The sequence below is a fragment of the Amblyomma mixtum genome, chromosome 8 (genome assembly GCF_055824585.1).
Source record: "Amblyomma mixtum isolate Tamu chromosome 8, ASM5582458v1, whole genome shotgun sequence".
Classification (NCBI taxonomy): Eukaryota; Metazoa; Arthropoda; class Arachnida; order Ixodida; family Ixodidae; genus Amblyomma; species Amblyomma mixtum.
In genome coordinates this window covers 52,323,893-52,340,533 of record NC_143019.1, presented here as the reverse complement: position 1 = coordinate 52,340,533, position 16,641 = coordinate 52,323,893, and positions in this window count along the sequence as shown.

Here is a 16,641-nt window from a genome sequence, read left to right as displayed (position 1 = left end):
ACCTATAGTGCAGTCATTAGGCTGCAAAGGAAGGCTACGCAGCTTTCTTAAACATTGCAGTGAAAGAATTCCTCCCAATCCACCCGATTCCAATCAGGAATCGCCGCCACCTCTCCAGGCATGTCGTTCTACAAACTGGTTTGGTTTGGTTTATGGGGGTTTAACGTCCCAAAGCTACTCAGGCTATGAGGGACGCTGTAGTGAAGGGCTCCGGAAATTTCTAAACTATGAGCCAACCAGGACAGCTAGCAGACGGCAGGCCTGGGGCGAATTGGTCAATTGAAACCGTTTGGGCAGTCAAGAGTAGGGAACTGAGGAGCTCGTTACGACATACATATGAAGGAAGTAAATAGTCATTGACACCAAAGAACAACCACTCGGCTTAGATAGCTGGTTAGCTTAATAGGCAGAGCAACTGCCCCGGGCAGGCTGTGGTCCAGGGTTAGAGCTCCAGACCAGGAGAATTTTAGAGCGCAGCTCTTTGGCGTCCGTTCCTGGGTTTCGCGTCGTCGTCGGCCTCGTAACCAGCTCCGCCCCCCTTTCACCCCCCAGCGCTAGCAGCGACCGACTGATAACGACCGACTGATACCGCTGGATGCCGCTGACGCCGCTAGAGAGTCAAGATAACGTGACTGCATAGAACACCGTCGCCGCCATGCAGAAAGAGGAGGAAAGGTTCCCCCCCCCCCCCTGTTCTTGTGTGGAGGATAGGGTGCTCTTCAGTTGCCGACGCGCCGGTTATTTCACGTAGGCCCCGGCACGTCGACGAATACGTGACCACCTTCCCACGGCTAGACCTGGTTCTTAGCGCTGCGGAAGCGAGGGTATCATATTGTTTGTGTCGGCATCGGCGACGTTGTCCCTGAAACCAACTCCTCAGCTGGGGTTGACTCACTATCGAAAAGGTGAAACAGCTTATTTGCTGCGCTCAAATTTCGCATTAGGAAGTAACGTAATCGTCGGTAATTTTTTTCATTCTCCGCAAACTTTCTGAGAAAGCTGCTTATATAGCTTTGCTTTGTAGCCGTACGGCTACGCTTGAGCTATGATTCCGCGCCCAGGTCCCGCGTCACAAAGGACATCGTGGCTCCCTCTTCTTTTATAAGTCGCCGCCATATTGTTTCCTGCTGCACACTCCGGAGAGAGGGAATTCCTTTCTTGCCGATGGAGGAAGGTTCCTTCTCGGATAAACGGCTCCATAAAGTGAACAGAAATTTCAACAAATGTCGTTTTATCATCTCGCCTAGCTCTGCCCAAAATGAAGCTCTCAAGCTGCCACGATCGAACCAGGGACCTAGTGCTGAAGATCCGAACAACCCAGCCACTGAGTCGCGGTCGCGGGTAGCTAGGGCAGCCCTGGGTTGCTTGGTAGGCTATGAACATGTTGAAAAGTAGCGAGAAAACAATATCTAGAACACACAGCTTCTTCTTGCGTAAACTTCTAAGGTTGTGAAGGTTGACAAGCATTTCCTTCGCCATGTTCAAGAAGGTGCTCGAATTCTGCGACTTCAAACGCTCAGAAAGCGCATCTGCGAGTGTTGCTTAATGCGCTGAACTCAGTGATAGCTGCCGTGTTCGCACATGTGATGCTTATTTGGCTTTGCGAAGTCACGCCTGTGTAGCAGCCTTACGCCTCTTCCATGCTGCTGTTGCTTCTACAGTGCTTTTCTTTATTTTTATTCTTTATTCAGAGGTTACCCCGCAGCACCCATAGGCGTTACAGCAGGGGGGTTACAGCATTGAAAAAAATACATCCTCGTGAGTACAGCACACCTGCATTTCACTGAGTCGATTCCATTCGCCAATTGTTTTAACAAAAAAAGAGTGCGTAAGTGCCAGTCCTTGAGTGATACTCACGAATTTTGAGACTATGGTCTGTGCGCCTGGAAACATAGTGAGGCTCTTTCAGATAGGTTTCTCTATTGATACCGGTTTTATTATGAAATATTGTGTATAAGAGTTTAAGTCTTAGTTTCCTTCGGCGAGAGGCCAGTAGTTCCCAGTTGAGCTCATTCTTCATGGCACTTACGCTATCCCGCCTTCGGAATCGTCCTAAGACAAACCTGGCTGCACGGTTTTGGATTCGTTCAATGTGCTCAGTGAGCGTCTTGTTCGAAGGGTCCCAAACCGCACAGCCATACTCCAAAATAGGTCTGACGCAACTCAGATAAGCTGTGTTTTTTAAATTGACATGCGAACATCGCAAATTGCGTTGTATAAAATTCAGTGCTCTACTTGCCCTGCGCACCAAGTCATCAATGTGCGCGTTCCAGGAACAATTAGATGCCAGCGTTATGCCTAAATACTTATTCACTGCCTCTTTACGTATTCGTTCGTTGTTAATCACGTATCGGGAATCAGTTGGTTTTTTCTTTCTAGTAAAACAAACATGAATGCACTTTTTGACATTTAAATTCGTTTTCCAAGTGGAACACCATGATTCAATTCTTGTTAGGTCTGTTTGTAAGCATGAAATATCGTTGTCAGTAACAATTTTTCTGTACACAACGCAGTCATCAGCAAATAACCGCACAGAAGATGAAATTCCATCAGAAATGTCGTTTACATAAACCAAGAACAAGAGTGGTCCCAAAACCGAGCCTTGCGGAACGCCCGATGTAACATTTACGTAGCCTGAACGTTTCCCATTTATAACAACACATTGTCGCCGCTGAAACAAATAATCTTGAATCCATTTAAGTACAGAAGAGTGAATATTTAATAAATGAAGCTTGTTAACAAGGAGTGAGTGTGACACTGTATCAAAAGCCTTGTGAAAATCTAAAAAAGCACAGTCAATTTGTCCCCCCGCGTCAACACCTGATGCTAAGTCGTGATAAAACTCGACCAACTGGGTCGTGCAAGACAACCCCTTGCGAAACCCATGCTGTTCTTCAATTAACAATTTGTTTTGAGCTATGTGTCTCATTACCTCTGTATATAGGATATGTTCAAGAATATTACATGCTATTGATGTTAGTGATATGGGTCTATAATTACCAACTTGGTAATTTTTTGGGACCACCCTTGTGAACAGGAACCACGTAAGCAATTTTCCAATCATCCGGTAAATTGCCTGTTGCCAAAGATTTGTTGTAAATCAAATAGAGATAGCGTGTAATCGATACCGAGCACCTTTTAAGAATACGTGGTGAAATACCATCAGGCCCAATAGCTTTACTTTCGTCAACATTTTCTAACAGCCTCTGAATACCACCTACACTAATTTCTACTGACTGCATTGGAGGGACATTGCTCACAGGCGGTACAGTGTTTAAGTCGTGTATCAGTAAATATACAGATTGAAAGTGCAGCGCAGCGCAGCCTCACTTCGCCGAGTGCTCCGCGCATAACAGATGGCCAACCGCTTTCCATCCCCCACCAACCTTTGCAATCTGGACACCATATTCTCTTTTTTTATATATTACGTGTTGCTTGTCTATGGATTCGCATTGGCCTCTACAGGGCCGCGTCCTGTCGCCTTCTGTCCCTCGTTTATCGCGAGCCTAAAGCGCCCACCTTCCGACGCAGCGTGTGTGTGGTGACGACGACGTGGTCCAGGTAGCGCATGACGTTGACGAGCCAGAACTTGCGCACCAGCTCGAGCACGGGCGGCACCGTGAGCAGCACGGTGATGTTATTCCGGTAGAGCTCCTCGATCAGCGCCCGGAAGAAGGTGGGCGTGAACGGCTGGTCGCACGAGTCGCCCGGACGGTCCCAGTGGATGTTCACGCCCTGCAAGCGCGCAACAGTACAGAGCGGAGTGCATGAGACGTCCGGGTTACGGAGGTCCGAACACATTCCGAGTTGTTGAGAGGACGAAATTCTCTACAACACCGCTACATTCGCCTCGGCTTCGGGAGGTGGTGGGTTCGATTCTCACTGCCGCCGGGTACCCCACCAGGCGAAGCTCTGGCAGATGTAACAAGTGAAGGCCGGCTTGGGGTAGCTTTGGCCTTGGGGTAGAGCACAGGTGTCGCATTCTGGAGCTACTGGCTTTCTTCATGTGTCTTCCTTGTGCTTATATTGTTTAGCGCTACTTTAATACCATACACAGGGTTGACCATCAAGATGTTTTACTTGATTATCCCCTTTACTTCATATAAGCGCCGTCAACTCCGGCGTTTATTCTTCTCTTAGAATTCACTCGGGTAGCCATACAGAATCTCTTCGCATTCCGCAAGCCGCCGAAGTGCATTTCCTCTTGGTTCTGCCCGGTGTGTATCATGAGCGACTTAAAGCCCCTCAATAGAGCGACTGAACTTGTGGCGTCCTCTGTGCGCAACGACGGGAACTATAGTGCTTGCGCAGCTCGTGCCCTTGCACAGGGAGGTTTTCACTGTGTAGCGTGACGAAAAAAAAAATAGCATTTTGCGCCGCAAATAGCTGTAGGTGAAACTCGCATCGCGCAGATGCTGTAACCGGCGGTCAGTTAATTCATAAGGACGGAAAACTGGGCGAGTTGGTGGGGATTCATACTTTCAACTGCGCAAAAAAAAACACGGACACAAGGTAGAAGGCACGACACCAGCGCAGACTATCAACTAAATTTTTATTTCAGGAATCAGGTGTTTATAAACGCTCAAAAAACCCAGGGCACAGACGCATAAAAACAAACGCAACACAATCACGAACTTTGGCGCGTGCACTGTCAATTCGTTCAACAAAACAAAAACCCAAAAAACAAGGGAAAAAAACAAAAAGAAACCGTGTCGTGTCGTGCCCTCTACCTTATGTCCGTGTTTTTTTGCGCAGTTGAAACTATGAGTCAGTTAATTCCTTTAATCCACCCTACTCTGCAACAGCATTCGTGATACTTAAGCCCAAAATCATATCGACTTACGACAAAGCTTTCGCGCAGCAATGGCACTTCGAAGGGGGCACCACCCAGCCAGTTTACGATCCTTCAGCGGCCCCTGCCGAGCACTCACGTCGTACAGGTCGCGGCTGGCCACCAGATGCTTCACGACGCCGTTGCGCACCTCGTGTCGCTCCAGCATGCGCACGAACGAGGGCGAATCCCTGCGCGAGCCGCCGATGGTGACGTGCATCCGTATCTTCTGGCCGCGATGCCTGCGCCCGAGGTTGAGGGCTGCGATCTGGGTGAGCGTATCGGTGTCCAGGGCGTGGCGCTTCCCCTCGAGGCTCCCGGTGCTGCTCACGTACATGGCGTAGTAGATGAAGTCGGAGCAGTACGCGGTGGGCAGCCGCTGCAGTACGTACGTGCGCTTCACCGAGAAATACCTGCGCGTGAAGAGGAATAGTCCTCATAGCAAAGCGCAAGGGGAGCCCTAATGAAACGTTGCCTACGCCTGGAGCATATGTGACGTTACGGGAAAAGGGAAGACAAATGCGGAAAGCTATAGACTTTATAGCAGGATACAACTTAAAACAACACTAGTTGCTAACATCGGCCGCGGTCCTCGGCGTCCTGTATTACTCCGCCGGCCAATCGCAACAGTGAACGAAATCAGTTTTTTGTAATGTTTGAGAATATCAAACAATCCACATATCAAAAGTTTAGAGCTCAATTTTTTTCTTGCGATGAGCTTCTTGCTTTGGTAAGCAGAAACGTTTAAGCAGCGGACTACTTTTTCGTCGTGGAGGAATTCTGTGTGTGGAGGCTGAATGTGGGCGGAGCTTCACTGCAGACTTAAGCTGTTTGGTTTATTGGTTTATTGGGGTTTAACGTCCCGAAGCAACTCAGACTAAAGGGACGCCGTAGTGAAGGGCTCCGGAAATTTCGACCACCTGGGGTTCTTTAACGTGCACTGACATCGCACAGTACACGGGCCTCTAGAATTTCGCCTTCATCGAAATTCAGCCACCGCCGCCAGGATCAAACCCGCGTCTATCGGGTCAGCGGCCGAGCGCCGTAACCACTGAGCCACAGCAACGGGGCGCAGACTTAAGTTGTATCCGACCATATATATATATATATATATATATATATATATATATATATATATATATATATATATATATATATATATATATATATAGTTTTATGCATGGTTTTACATTTCCCGTATATTTCCTGCATTATATCGATATGGTAAGCATGTGTTAAGAAGTCTGTGTGAATTTCGACTTCCACATGAGTTGTCCCTATGATCCGACTATGGACTTCGTGTGTTCCAGATGGTCTCCATGTGAGACATACGGAATACGTACGCAACTATATTCACTAATAGAACGTTTCATTGTTTAAGGGCGCGGAGATTTTCCAGCTAGAAAGCGTAATATTTTGGAGTTCAAAAAGAAAAATAACAGAGCGGTCACCAGCCGACCTACAACACCGCGACTCCAGGAGTTGAGAGACTAACAGCTTTCGCTGTGAAAATTGGAAGGATAGTCCGCGTGCTGCCGATGGAACCTACATCGCCGGCAGTGAGTATTACAATGGAGAGGCCACAACACACAGAATGAAACTGACGGAAAACAAATGAGGCTGTAATCGTTTAAATATTCAGGGCGAATACGCGAAACTCGTGCAATCATGGAAGAATTTGTTGAAGCATTTCGAGCAGTATACGCCAACACCTGATCACACGATGGATGAGACAGCTGTTTCATAGCGTGACAATGCGCGAGGTACGAGCTGCAAAATACATCGTCGAATATAACTACAGCGGTAATAAGGGAGTAATTACTCATTGACATCCACCCAAGCGCAGCCATACGGCTACAAAGGAAAACTATACAGCTTTCTCAGAAACTTCGTAGTTAAAGAAAAATTCGTCCTGCTCCCGGGTTCGAACCCCGGAGCAGGACGAATTTTTCTTTAACTACGAAGTTTCTGAGAAAGCTGTATAGCTTTCCTTTGTAGCCGTATGGCTGCGTTTGGGTGGATGTCAATGAGTAATTACTCCCTTATTACAAATCTACTCCGCCTTGGGGGATTCCCCTAAACATTTGACCAAAACTACAGCGGCTTTCACTCTTCCCAGGAGTGGTGAAGCGGTCCGGCAAAATATGGCAATCGGAGGAGTGGTAAACAAGAACATAGCTGCGCTACAGTGCCTAGAAAATACTGGCAGTATATTCTACTGTTGCTGCACCGCACCCATCACCGTCCAGTTCGTGTTAACTGAGTGGTCACGGGTGCTAAGCGCCTATCGTAGGGTGGGGCTTTCGCTAGGGTGCCTCGATGACCAGCAGCGGACATCAAGACACCCTAGCTGATGATGATGATGTAGCCTTCCCTTTGGAACGGGTGGAGCTTTCGCGGTGGCGCAGCGCCATCACGTGGGTATGCCTCGCACCTGCTGTCGAGAACGCAGAGGAGCTTCCGGTACTGGACGCCGCTGCTGTTGGTGTAAGTGCGCTCACTACTGTCCACTTCCCCCGCCGTGTCGCTCGGATCATAGACGGGCTCCGCACAGGTCGGGTCACGGTCCGAGGCGTCGTCGTACAGTTGCTCCTGCATAGTGGCCGTCCCGCCAGGCATAACGTGCCTGCTTGCATGCGTGTGTCTGTGTGGAAACTCACGCTAACAGGATTTACCGCTTTACTACGATGGGATTTATTAAAAATTATTAAAAATGAATCGTTCGGCTTTAAGGGACTATGCCATTTGAAGACGGAATCGGCATTTCTATCGGACGAGTATTTCGTGACCAGCAACTTCCGCGTTCGACTAAGGCCAATGACAATGCTACCCAGGCGGGGACGCTTACTGCTATTCCCATGAGGGATAGGCCCATCAGATACAGACTGGTTGGTTTAGTTGGTTTAACGTCCTAAAGCAACTCAGGCTATAAGGGACGCCGTAGTGAAGGGCTCCGGAAATTTCGACCACCTTGGGTTCTTCAACGTGCACTGACATCACACGGGCCTCTAGAATTTGTTGTTGTTGTTAGTGGCTATTTATTGGTAATAAAAAAAAAAATAAAAAATGAAGGAACAGGTGTTGTCAGCCGCGGCATCTGCCATCGAAGCCTGAAGCACCTGAGCTGCGGCTAGCGAGAATAAAAAGAGTCGGAGAGGACAGAGTAGATTGAGACCCTAGATTGGGTCTCTCCCGCACCACTGATGTATCGCGGGTAGTTGGAGAGGACAGATATTAGTGTGGGCTTAAAAAATAAATACGAAAAAAGTGCCCTGCCCGCACCGAGTCGGAGAGGACAGGGAGAAGGAAAGACAAAGAGGGGGGAGGAGGGGGAGGGGGGCGATAGAAGAAAGAATAGGGGTCTTCATCGAAATTCGGCCGCCGCTGCCGGGATGGAACCCGCGTCTTCCGGGTCAACAGCCGAGCGCCGTAACCACTGAGCCACCGACTATTTCCTCACGGACGCCACCTCACTGAAGATAGGTAGCGCCATTTAGATAGCGGTCAGTGTAAGGGTTCGGTAGCGTTCGCGGGGGTCATCGGAACGCGGCTGGGGGTGCTCAAAGCGAAGCGTCTCCTTTCTTGGAACGCGGCCGCTCGCGAACGCGCCGGCAGGTATACGGGTGTCCCCCCCACCCGCGGTACTGATTCGCACACGTGCTGGCACGGATGTCTATTTGTGTTTGTTTTTATTTTGTGGTGGAGAGAGTGCTCTACTTTACGGCAGCTGGAGGGCTGGCCAGGCTCTTGAAGAACCAATCATGTTGAGAGCACAATATGATTGGAAGCTACGAAATGTGGGCCGGGCCTTTAGGGCTTTAAAACCGGGCCCCGGAGCTGGAAGCAGGGTTCTGCGCTAAGGTGAGATGCTATGCATCTTCGGCTACGCCGAGTAGGGGCCTCCCCTAGTATTAGCCAGTTCCACCTTTTTGTTGTTTGTCCTTTGCTGTTTTAATTTGTCTCTAGTGCCTTAACTTGTATCTATTGTAAATACTGTACATAAAATTTGAAGTGTTCGCCTTACCCCTGCGTCTCAACTGAACACAAGACCGTCTCTGACGGGCACCCCTGGTGCGAAGAGCTTCAGTTCGAGTTACCAACCGTCTCCGACGGGGCACCCCTGGTGCAAAGAAGAAGAGGAAGAAGAACCTGAAATTTACTGTCAGCTTACGCCAGTAATGCTAGTTTCAGCTGTCAGCGGCAGCTGCGCTTGGCGGAGAAGAAGCGGTCAGTAGCTGCGCTATGTAATCGTGTCCTTTTCAGGGTTTCGCTCCTGTATGGTGGCTTTTTTTAAAGATAGGATCGATCTAACATGGCTCTCGCAGTTGCGGGAAGCTATCTCGCAGTGCTGTCGCCGGCCCGGCATGTCAGTGTGCGCGACAAACCCCAGTTGACACTGAAACTCTTGGACGTCCTGTGGACGTTTAGGACGTCCATGGGACGTCCATAGGACGTCCAAGGGACTCAGGAGAATACTAGTGCCCGTTGGGATGTTCGTAGGAGAACCGAATTCTCCTCGGTGTAAGTAAACGACACGGCTGGAAATCCAGAAGCTGTTTGGAGTGTTGAAAGAGCTGAAATTGCAATGCTATGCGACATGCCCGTACTTGGACAGCCTTGAATGCAGTGTACCGGGTATACCATCTACGATTCAGAAAATATGCGAAAAACATTGTCTGGATGCCTGAAAACCTTCGTGCTAGGTATTTCATCCTGACTGTTATTCGGCACTAGGATGGTCATTAACATGGTTTGCGTTTTTGGCGTCTAACGCTTCTTCCGCTGACACATATTGAGAAGGCGACGAACATATCTGCTGGCAAATGCTGCTCATTTGCAAGGTTTAAATGCGTTCATCCCTTTCATGCAATTCCCCGCTGAATGTGTTTTGCCCAGCTCGAATTTGGAATGCCCACATGCAGCATCACTTTTGCGCACCATCGAAACGAACGTGTTCTGGAAACAGGTGGCTTGTAAATTTCCTGGCGCCTTTGTAATTAAAACTTGCAGAAATTTGTTGCTTGAAACCGAAAACGTTCAGACGAAACCATTTTGCGTTGCCTGGTGGTTTATGGGGGCTCAACGTCCCAAACGACTCCGGAGTTCTTCACTATGGGACGCCTTAGTGAAGGGCTCCGGAAATTTCGAACACCTGGGTTCTTTAACGTGCACTGACATCGTACAGTACACTGGCCTCTAGAATTTCTCCTCCAAAGAAATTCGACCGCCGCGGCCGGAATCGAACCCGCGTCTTTCAGGTCAGCAGCCGAGCGCCACAACCACTGAGCCAACACGACGGATCTGAATAAAGCGGTTGTCCTGCGTCTGTACACGCATTATATACAGGGTGATCGCTTTTAATGTTTCCATATTTTTATTTTAAAAACAGAGACACGCCGGTGCTGTCTGTTGAGCTGGATTTACAGCAAGGTGGACACTGTAACTCATACGAATCAATAATTAGACGATTTGTTAATTAGCAGAGAAACGTATTTTTGGTTTAAGGGGACAAGTTATAATGCGAAATTGATGGCTGTCAACGTCGAAAGTGAGCACTGTTTTAAATTTGTTCATCGGCAATCGGTCTAGAGTTTGTTCTTGGTCTCCAAATCATCAAACGCCAAACATTCAGAGCTACAAGAAGCAAGTAGCCTTTACGAATGACCATAGGGTGTAAAAACAAATGGCCAAAAATAGTTGGCGTGTCGAGTGAAGCTCGGCATATCGGCAAATGACACAACTCTGTGAAAATGAAACAAAAGTGTAGATGCTGTTTCTCTTCCACGAAGGGAAAAGTAGTGCGAATAAGTTCAACAACAAGCAAACAAGTACGAACTAGTTCATGAAGCGGTTACAAGAAACTAACTCAGTGAGGAAAGCCATGTAGATCAATAGGACAAAATACGTCCGATTTTCCTTATCCCCACTTAGTGCCAATGAAACAAGTATGTCCCACATTTTTTCACTGAACTATTCACATTAAAATTGTGAACTTTGTTGTGGACCATTTCTGTGCATCTCATCCGCCCGTGCAATATTAAATCTTTCATTAGTTTTGCAAAACATATACGCCTACCGGGCCCCGGCCACCGCGACGCCCTCATTGGTCCCGACGCGGCAGGCCCGGCGCGCTATTGACTAGGGTGCATCGATTCAGCAACTGTTGACTGTACTGTTGACGGGAATGTGGCGCCATCTGTCGCCCTTAAGGTGATCTGCACACGCATAGTGGCGACTCGCTGTCTGAGGTAAGCGGTAGCGTTAGCAGGGGGCGCTATGCTAAAAATCTAGAATCTGTTATATCTGGCTTACCGTTGGCGGCAGTACTTTCGTCGTCGTCGCCATCGTAGTACTGGTGGTGGAACTCGGCTGAGTACCGGTGGTCTCGGACCTGTGATTGCAAGGACACCCGTGAGTTCCAAGGAATGACTTCGCTAGTTTAAGAAACTTGAGTTGCTTTCCTTGGGGCTGAACGTGTCGCTAATGCCGAAAAAAAATTGGTAGTGGTGTAGCGTAGTTCAACAGAGTAGGCGTACGAAAGCAGGTGTTCATTCTTCAATTGGTGGGTACCCTTAAATCTTTAGTGAGTTTATGCACATATATGCAGAATTGGACATTCTCTACTTAACATTCATAGATGGCGGCGAGTCCTCATATACCACTACCAGCGCAGTGATTCAGCGGTTAAATGATGCGCCACTGCACCGGCAGGTGGCTGTTTCTATCACAGCACCGGCAGGGACTGTGCGATCCATGTTGCTCTTCCCGAGAAACCTCTCGCGCAGCTGGCGCGACACTCCTCCGAACCTACACGAGCTAGCCCGAGCTTACCCGAGTAACTCGGGTAAGTTCAGGGAATAACTCGGGTTGCCAGGAAACGGCACAAGATTGCACGGTGAATGTACGTACGGTGACAAGGTTCAAGCGCCTTAAATTGGTAAATTGGTTTTTCAGGAAAGGAAAGGGCGCAGTATCTGTCTCATATATATCGGCGGACACCTGAACCGCGCCGTAAGGGAAGGGAGGAAGGTAAGAGTGAAAGAAGAAAGAGAGAAAGAGGTGCCGTAGTGGAGATCTCCGGAATAATTTCGACCACCTGGGGATCTTTAACGTGCACTGACATCGCACAGCACACGGCCGGGCGCCTCTTGCGTTTCGCCTCCATCGAAACGCGGCCGCCGCGGTCGGGTTCAAACCCGGGTATACTCCGGCTCGATAGACGAGCGGCTTACAACTGAGCCACCGCGGCGGGTTTCAAGCGCCTTCGCACTAAAATTCAGACTAGCCGGTCGTCGAGTGTAGTTTATGTAAGCGTACCATTGGGGGGGACACTTAAGCTTCGCTCTAAGAGCATGACGCGATAGTGTTAACGGGCTAACGCCCATAAACCCAATGGGCACTGAACATCCCTTGGACGTCCTGAAGACATCCTGAACGTCCCCAGGACGTCCAGGAGAGGTTCAGTGTCTATTGGGAAATGCGCAATAGGTCATCATCTACTTAGCATTCATTGATCACTTGGAGTCATCATACCACTCCTCGCGCAGTGGTGTAGCGGTTTAGCTATACGGCATTGCCCTGCGATGCCAGGTGCTGCCATCGTTGGCGCTACAGTGACCCAAGTGGCCCTTTCCGAGCAACCTTTCGCCACCAGTCATTAAGTGCTACCTGCAATGGTGGGCAGTTTTCTCACAGGGTCACGTTACCTATGTGGCCCACTTGGGTTGATTCTGCGGAGATTTCGCGCACAGTGACCACGACGCCGGATTTTGTGCAGACCGCCCTCATAAAAACGGTCTATAGACATTCTACAGACTTCTTATAGACTCTCTTGCCTTCCTGTATATATTTCTTTTCGTCTATTCATAGTCTACAGCCGCCGCGGTGGCTCAGTGGCTATGGTGCTCGGCTGCTGACCCAAAAGACGCGGGTTCAATCCCGGCCCGCGGCGGCTAGAATTTCTTTGGAGGAGAAATTCTAGAGGCCCGTGTACTGTGCGATGTCAGTGCACGTTAAAGAACCCCAGGTGGTCGAAATTTCCGGAGCCCTCCACTACGGCGTCTCTCATAGCCTTAGTCGCTTTGGGACGTTAAACCCCACAAAACCAAAACCTATTCATAGTCTACAGACTTCTTATAGAACCTTGCATTCCTATATGTTTGTCTATTCATAGTCTATAGACTGTCTATAGAAAAAAAGTCTACTGAAAGTGTATGGCCATAAGTCTATAGATTGTCTATAGCATTTGCATTGCCTATAGACTGTTCTCTACGATTTGTCTATAGAGAGTCTATAGGCTTTATGGACAGAAGTCTATAGACAGTCAATTTTTTTTTTTTTTTGTAAGGGCGGGAGCCTTGACGCTATCGCTTTAAGGTTGCCAGGCCAAACGGTCTGCTTTCGAGCGTTAAAATCGGGCGCTTACGGCGCCTATGAGACTACCACAGCCCTCAGGAGTGTGGATGAGCCTTCTGACCGACCAGAGATTTTGAGCTTCGGGGGTTTCAGAATGATCTAGTACATTGCCAAAAAGCAGACCAAGTGGCCTGGTAACTATTGGCAAACCCTGTAAATACTAACGACACCTTCCTTCTTTCTTTTGTCTTTTGAGCCCGCGTGTAAGCCGCTGGCCGTATTGGACGAAACGGCAGTTACGCTCCCAAGGCAGGCGTGAAACGCCATCACCAATGGGGTAGAAATGCTGCGAAGAAAGGAAGTGCTCAAGACAGACGAATGATGCGGCGATCCAAATTGACGCACTCGACAAGAACAATAATTGGGTTGGTTTATGGGGTTCAACGTCCCAAAGCGACTCAGGTTATGAGGAACGTCGTAGTAGAGGGTTCCGGAAAATTTCGACCACCTATAGGGCTCTTTAACGTGCGCTGACATGGAACAATGAATGGTTGGTTTGGTTTATTGGGGTTTAACGTCCCAAAGCGACTCAGGCTATGAGGGACGCCGTAGAGAAGGGCTCCGGAAATTTCGACTCCAGGTGGTCGAAATTTCCGGAGCCCTTCTCTACGGCGTCCCTCATAGCCTGAGAACAATAAATGGTTGAACGACAGCATATAGAGGAGTATGTGGGGCTGGATTTTCATTTTTTGTTCCTCGAAGGAAGGAAGAGAGCAATAGCAGGACCTCATACTTTCAAACATAAAACTGAGGTATGCTGTAGGCAGTAGACGATACTGACGCATCGCGGAAGGCATCAATATTTCCATGGCAACTGAGTTCCAAGGCAGAATAATTTCATCAGCGAGCACGCACATCGTGGCGACAGAGGTGGTCGTCGTCGGGATGGTGGTGGGCCTCAGGCGCTGAGGGGTGGTCCTGTACAGTGCCTGTCCGAGGCGGTAGGTGATGAACAGCAGGCTGCATGGCACCAGCAGCAGGACCACCAGCACCACGCACTTGGCCGACAGCCTCAGGCAGCTGCAGCCGGCGCTCCTTAGTCGCCCCGTATGAACGTCGCTGCTCTGCGAACGTACGGAACGGTTTCGTGCACACACGGGATAGAATGGTGATCGCGAAGTCTGAATGGAACAATGGAAGTCTGAATGGAAGGAACTGAATCTTGCCAGCCGCATACACGGCCACCTTCACGCCCGGCACCATTGAGCAGTGGCTGAGGGAAATACAAGGGGAGAGAGTGGAGTGGAAGCCAAAAAGAAAAAAATGGCTGAGGCTTAACTTGGTTAAGCCTGGAGAATGCGAAGCATCATCGTGTCGCGTAATTTGGAGGCGCACAACCACAGCGACGGCGCGAGGTGGGCCCCCGTTTCTCCACTGTCGTGACGTCATCGTGTCACGTGGTGTGACGTCATGTATCACGTGATTTGGAGGCGCATAACCACGGTGAAGGGCTGAAGTGGTAGCTAAAGTAGTATGCTTCGCATAAAAGGAAGGGCAGGAAGGCCTGATGCATTAATACCGAAAATATTGGTTTGGCTTATGGGGCTTAACGTCCCAAAGCGACTTAGGCTATGAGAGACGCCGCAGTGGAGGGCTCCGGAAACTTCGACCACCAGGGGTTCTTTAACGTGCACTGACATCGCACAGTACACGGGCCTCTAGAATTCCGCCTCCATTGAAATTCGACCGCCGCGGCCGGGATCGAACTAGGAGGCTTTGATCGAACCCGCGTCTTTCGGGTCAGCAGCCGAGCACCATAACCGCTGAGCCACCGCTGAGTCTAATACCGAAAAAAGCTGATTAAAGCAGTAAAGAGGACTATTTGTATGAAACCAAGTTTGCAAGTGACTGCGGAGTACCGCTGGAAGAGTTTTTTTGCAACCTCCCGACGTTCTTTGTGCCGCGTATACGTACATTGGGGAGGACTACGTACAAAGATCGGGTCTTTGCTTCGGGTAATGTTTCACTTCTTTACTTTTCTTATCTTGGGAGGACTGAAGCACAGAAGAAAACCTTAAGATATCTAGATAAAAAATATAAAATATATAAAATTTTCCTGAGGGAGTACAAATATCGGACAGTCTGGCCGTTGTATAGACGCGAGCATGAAAGAGCACGAGAATATAGTTGACAGCGGCTCTAGTACCCACTCATATTAACATTTGTTGTTCATTGTACACATACCGAGATCAGCACGCGGCAAAGCAGAGACGCACGACATCAACATAGAGGCGGTGGAGACTAAGCCAATAGCACTGCATGGTAAAGAGATGCCATACATGGATGGCGCGGGTTAATTTTGTTTGTTAACTTTCCGTGTGCACATACGTCGTTTCCGGCTGATTAAAGCGTTGTGTTGTCAGCCAGCGCTTGTACTTTGTGCTTTTCCATGTTTCCGTCTTATTCACGCTCGTATTTTTTTTAATGTTCTTTGCAGCTTAAAACTTCAGGCACACTGTGTTAAGGTTGTGGAGTAGAGATTTACAATATGACAAAAAAAAAAAAAGATGCTCCAGCTCGGCGGTTTTACGTAGTCGGGGACGCATGCTATGGGATCAAAAGAAGACGAGCAGGTGTCTAAGTTGAGTCTTGAACAAGGTATACAGGGAAGCCAGTTGGCCAGACCTGATATTTGAACGAAGAACGTAATGGTATAGCAACACATCGCAACTAGGCTTTTCTACGAGCTTCCCTTAACGCTACACTGTTCGCCCCAAAACTGATCCCTAACCACGCCTTGTTCCCTTTCATTCTATGGTAAAGTCATGCTTACAACGTCGCTCTCAAAGCTGTGTGCCAGTCGGAGACCCTGCTCGTAGTCCAGGTAGTCTTCGACAGCATGCACGGGACCCCTGGCGGCGGATGCAGGAAGCAGTGGGGCCGGTCGCTCAGCGGCTGGAGGTGGTCCTGCGGCTGGGGGTGGTCCTGCGGCTGAAAGCGTGTCGCATCCAGTGCGGACTCATTAAAATCGTAATCACCACTGCTACTGCTACTGCTATTAAATCAGTTCCACCAATAGCTGATGTTGGCACGGATATATTTGTCCTTTTCTAACCCTCTGTAACGAACTATTGCGGGCAATAGTAACAGATACCCCCGCCCCCCCTTCAACTTCCAATCGCTGCCACTCTGCGAGGGGGCGCCACCTGACAAAGCACTTCTGGTGTCGAAACCGGTGCAGTGGGCCGTTCTCGACACCAGATGGTGGCGCCATCGCGCAGAGTGGCAGCGATCGAAAGTTGGAATGGGGGTCTGTTACTTTAGCCCACGATGATACGTTACTGCCATGAGATGTGCTACGGACAAGGCCCTCTTCCACTGACATCCAGCTAGACCTAGCTTGCGCCAGCCGCGGTCACCAAGTCCCTGGAAGCTCCATGACCTCACCTGCCCAC